This window comes from Gymnogyps californianus, chromosome Z (assembly GCF_018139145.2).
Source record: "Gymnogyps californianus isolate 813 chromosome Z, ASM1813914v2, whole genome shotgun sequence".
Lineage (NCBI taxonomy): Eukaryota > Metazoa > Chordata > Aves > Accipitriformes > Cathartidae > Gymnogyps > Gymnogyps californianus.
The window spans coordinates 9,918,157-9,923,327 of NC_059500.1; the positions used below are offsets into that span (position 1 = coordinate 9,918,157).

The 5,171-nt window shown below is 48.1% G+C and overlaps 1 long non-coding RNA gene across 2 annotated transcripts; it reads right to left on the bottom strand.

Moving 5' to 3' along the window:
* Window positions 1-1,217: 1,217 nt before the first annotated feature.
* On the bottom strand, window positions 1,218-4,479 carry LOC127027078 (uncharacterized). Of its 2 annotated transcripts, none has more exons than XR_007767783.1 (4): window positions 3,733-4,479; window positions 2,302-2,400; window positions 1,753-1,865; window positions 1,218-1,491 (listed from the first exon to the last, which is right to left on the bottom strand). It is a non-coding gene; the product is annotated as an uncharacterized LOC127027078 (long non-coding RNA). The 2 variants fall into 2 exon arrangements; XR_007767784.1 differs by having other exon boundaries at window positions 3,858-4,478.
* Window positions 4,480-5,171: the final 692 nt, after the last annotated feature.

Here is a 5,171-nt window from a genome sequence, read left to right on the forward strand (position 1 = left end):
TGCCCTGAGCTGCGTGGGAAACAACTCCTTGCTGTGTTTTGGGGAATGCAGGAACGATTGGTTTCAGCATAGGCAAGACCCGAGGGTCAGAGGTTCTTCCACAGCTCTCTTGATTCTGCTTTGCCGGCTGAGGAACGGATGGATGCTGCGGCTTCAACCTCTCTGTCCCAAGGAGCAGTTCAGCAGTCGACACAAACGCACACGGGCCTCATCACAGTTATCACGCTGGGGGTGCTGGTCGTGCTCACGAGAAATGCTGGACAAGGAGACGTTTGCGTGCAGTTAAACCCAACTCTGTCGCTTTGGGAATGTCTCCAGGCACCGTTCCAAATACGGATCGGGGTTGTGGGAAGCCTCCTGGTGTGAAGTGCCCCAGGTGCCCTCCTCTGTCCTTGGGACCGGCTGTTGCTTAAGCTGAGTAAGGAAAACCTGCGACCACGGCAGGGAGGGAAGAGGTGATGACTAGATTACTGCCCTTTCCCCAAGACATGACTTAGGGATATATTTTCACAACGACCTCCTGCCCTTTCCCCACTGCGTGCCACACACAGGGCTGTCGCTTGCACCGCCACCCTCCCATCACAGTGGGACAGGACAACCTCCTGACCCTGTCATTTGCATAGAAGAGGCTGGATGGCGAGGTAGTAGTAGTAAATTTAGCAGCAGACAGCAGCCGAGTAGTAAACAGCAGATCTGTGAGGCTGGAGGAGTCACCCAGAATTACAGACCAAACAGGGAATCTCAAAACACCCTGCTCCTGAGGACACTTCTGCAGTTTCTCCCATCTTGGCCACAAGCAGTGTCTCCTCTGGAGCAGCAGTCACAACAGGGACACAGACTCAGAAAGCACCGGCATCACCAGGCGGTGCCATAAATCACCCCCTATTGCCAGGCTGCAGGGCGTCACTGTTTCCATACTCTTAATTCCTTCCCAAGATACCTCCAGCTCACGGCGGGCGCCTTTGCCAAACCATCGCTGCCTCAGTCACCATCAGCTGCACGGTGGAAAAAACGAGAACGGGAACCACCCTGCTCCATCCCGCAGCTCGGATTTCCCAGATAAACTTCAAAGCTTGCTGGAAAAAACGGTGAGCAAAGACTTTTCCAGGATGAAATGCAAAATTATGCATTTCATAAGCATTGCATTTCAGGTAAGAGGGGAGCGGGAGAGGCAGAAAAGTTCTGGCAATGGCAAAATATTCCAAAAAATACTAAGCTGTGAATACTATTTAATTGTACAAAGTCAAAAATTTTTTTTTCAGTACAAAATGTCTCATCTGTCTAAAATGGACCTTTTTATAAGATTTGTCTTATAAACAGTATTGATGCTAGGGCCATACACTCCAGAGAGGCCCACAGTACCGTTTCAGACGATCGGGATCTCGGGAAACGGTTTCTGCACGCCCGTGCTTTTCTCTTGGTCGCACAGCAGAGGGAAGCACAAGGCCCGTGGTGTGATGAACATGCCCTTCCCTCGTCCTTGAGAAACCACTGTGAAAACAGAAGAGAGATCAGTTTATTAAGGACAGAACGTTCTTCCACCGTACCACGTAGAGCCCACGAAAATGGGTGGCAAAATCAAGTATGTGAGGCAGAACATGTGTGTCATAAATGTACAGCAAATTTGAATCACTGGCAGTTAGTAAGGTCGTCGGGTTTTGGCTCGGGATTTTTTTTGTCCCTGTAGCGCTGTGTCGTAGGTGGTAGTTTAATTGCATGTAGCGTGAGCGATCGGATGCTGAGAGAGAATACCTGGTAAAGGAGTTGCGGTCTGCAATAATTTCGTCCTTTACTCCAACGCTGTTAGGATTTCCTCGCGTCTCACTGCTGGGGAAACTGGTAATTACAAGTTCCTCTGAATCCACCTGTACAAAGCCATTGAATGCAGTCTTTTATACATAGGAACCTAGTAAATAAACTCAGCTATCTGCAGATATCGCTAACATGACGCAAGAGGAGTAATACTCCTTGGGCAGTTTTCCATTCCTCATACTGGAAGGGAAGTTTATGCTTGGAGTATTGTCAAAGTGCAAAATGATATAAAAGTTCAGGAAAATAATTTTTTGTATCAAAATGGAAGCTCCAGGTACAGTGAGGTAATCTTCATTTCAAACAACAGGGTTGACGCTAGTAAGACCAGTCAGGAGAAATAGAACGAGCATGATGGAAGTAGGACAAAAAAGAGCTTTTCTGGCAAGAACAGTTTTTTCGCATCCAAAAGCGTTCCCATCCAAAATCACCATTAGAAGTTAAAACATGAAGAAATACTTGTAAGCTGAAAATACGGTGAAGTAGACTTACCCCAGCGTAAACGAGGAAACTAATTCTGAACACTTCACTGCAATGTTAGCCTTTCTATGTTTTTGTTTCAGATCCACTTCACGGTGCCTATAACAACACCTTTAAAGGAAAAAAGTATTCCACTTGAGAATGTCTGAGCAAGATTCTTCAGCAATTTCAAATTCTGATTACTATTTGTAAATAGAAAGTGTCTTGAAGTCGACTCTTTCTTACGAAAACTTTTCGTTTCAATGAGTCAAGAATGACCATTGAATGACTAAAATCAATGACCTGAATCCCTCTCCAAATTCCTGTTTTCTTACATGAAATCATCCTGCTTTAATCTGCAATGACAAAAATTGCAACAATGCAATCCCTTATTATCTGCACCGATAACACCGTATCAGAATTCGCCTTTACGGTTCTACTGCTGGCTCCACCGGCAGACCAGCCCCTTGGACCGAGATTTGGGTGGGTGTCATGAGCGCAGAGCTCAGCCCAAAGACTCTTAGTCCCGGTTCCAGTCGCAATAAAGGCCTTAGGAGCAGCTGTGAGTTCGGGACGCCCAGGGCCGCGGGGCTCCCCGACCCGCAAGGTCTGTGGGGACGGTCGGCCTGACACAGCACATGAAGGCGCCTGGCCCTGGAGCTCCGTGCCGGCAGGGGACCGGCATCGCCCCCCGGGATGCGCGGGGGCTGGACACCAGCGGCGTTGGGGACAAGGCCAGCTCCTGGCAAAGGGAATATTCTGCTCCGCACCCGTAGGGGCGAAGACCCACGGCAGGGAGTGCCCCTGGGCACACTGAATAACCCTCACGAAGAAAAACACCTTTCTCATCATACATTACGATTTTTCTTGCCCCATACACGCTATCGTAACTATAACCCTTGGTAAACCAGTGCGACTGGTAGAGGGGCAGCGCTGAGCAGGGCCCGCGGCCTCGCCGGGATGTTGGCAGTGTCAGCAGCTCTGCACAGAAATAGCACCGGGAGCCCCAGGGCTGCCCCAACCCTGTCGTGCTGAGTGCTGCATCAGGAGCCTAACTTTAAGTTAAGCGTCCCTTTTTACGCATTGATCACGTTTCCTGTTGCTCAGCTGAGCAGGATCCCTCCACGGACGCAAAGTCCTCTCCTCTGTCTGCCCTACCGCCTCTCGGGGTCTTCAACCCGGGCCAACACACCACAGAAGTTGTGACAGGACCTCTCCACATTACCCGGGATGGTCAGTGAGGATCATCCCCCCACATGCACACACTTTGAGATTCTCTGTGTGAAATTCCCTGAAGGGCAATCTCAGGCTCTAGTGATCTAATTTAAACACAGTGTTTCTTATGGATGGAAAATAAGAGGAGGAGGTAAGATCAAAACAGCTTGCACTTTGTATCTGTTCGTACATCTGGCTGGAGTTAAGCCACGAAGGTATGCTGAGTTGAGTTCTAGTCTATAAAAATACCTTGCATTTTCATATATTTTTCCTTTGGCACCTCTTTGGTCTTTTTCCAAGGCTGCAAAGCACGGTCCAAGCCAGACAGCAGATCACAGAAGGCAGAAAGAAATGGCCGCAGATCTTTTTCTTACCTCTTGTCATTTTTATACCTGGACACTGATAAAAAGGCGTATGCACAAGTGGGCACACGCTTCTGTTCTGAAGGAGATGTATGCTTCTGCAGAAACTCTTCTTTCTTTTTTTCCCCTTCCTTCCCAGAAAAAGAAGAATTAGAAAATCCAGATCCAAGGTTGGAAGCTAAAACAAGACAGATGTGCTTTTTTCTTCTGCGTTTTCCCAGATGACTCCATGAGGATTTTTTGGTCTCATATAGCTACTGACATGGACTTGAGAAGTCATTAAGTGCTTTGAATGAACCACGTAATGGGAAACACTTAGCATTTCCAAGCATTTGTAAAACCTTATTTTTAACTGGTATGCATCCCAAGGTCATGGTCACTGACTTAAGGAAATGTTACAGACTATGTCACTCGCAGCGCTCAACAGAGAATTAACTTCTATTGTACGTTTGCGGTACGAGTGGTTACCCGCGCTCTTGTAGCTCCAGCCTAATGTATTGACATTTGAGGGCGAGATTCTGATCGAATGTTATTCTGAGCGGTATCCTAACAGCACAGCATCTCTCAAATAAGAGAGAAACTTTGTGAGTGAATTCACGCTTGCCGTTGCTGACTGAAAACCAGCACCCGTTTTTAGCCCCGCAGAGCCAGCCCCGTTTTGGCAGGCTGCACAGGAGGCACCTGCTTCTCCTGCCTCCCTCAGAAAGGGGCTGGCTAAGTCCAGTGCTGGGGACCGCAGCTGGGGCAGTCCTGGCTGGAGGGAGCACTGTTACCTGTGGCAGGATACAGCGATGGCCAACCCATCCTTGAGGTCCTGGAAGATCCTGGGATTTAGCTGTGGGACTAACGTTTGTAAAAAAGAAAACAAACGCTCGGCCAAGGAGGGGTGGTACAGGTACTTGGGAGGAAAACAGTAAAGGCTTTTGTGATTCACTTAGCTACCCAGTTCTGATGGTGCTGAAGGGGGCGGGTGAAGGGCAGCCTGCTCTTCCCACGTGAACAGTATGACTTCTTAGCTATTTTTAGAACAGAAGACATCCCTTTGGTCCTCTGCCAGATGACTGTTGATCGGATCTCTTGTTACATGGGATACCCCCTTCTTTTCCATCACGGTCAACTTCTTTAAGCGGTCTACATGAAGCTCCTTTACTTTGTATTGCCCTTCTTCTGACCTCCTGTTCCAAAACATTCCTAACCCTGAAAAAGCAAACAAACAAACAAACACACACACACACACACAAAAGCAAACAAACAAAACCCCCCACCAAACAAACAAACAAAAACACCAAAAAACCAACTCAGCCAACCACGTTTCCTGGGATGTGT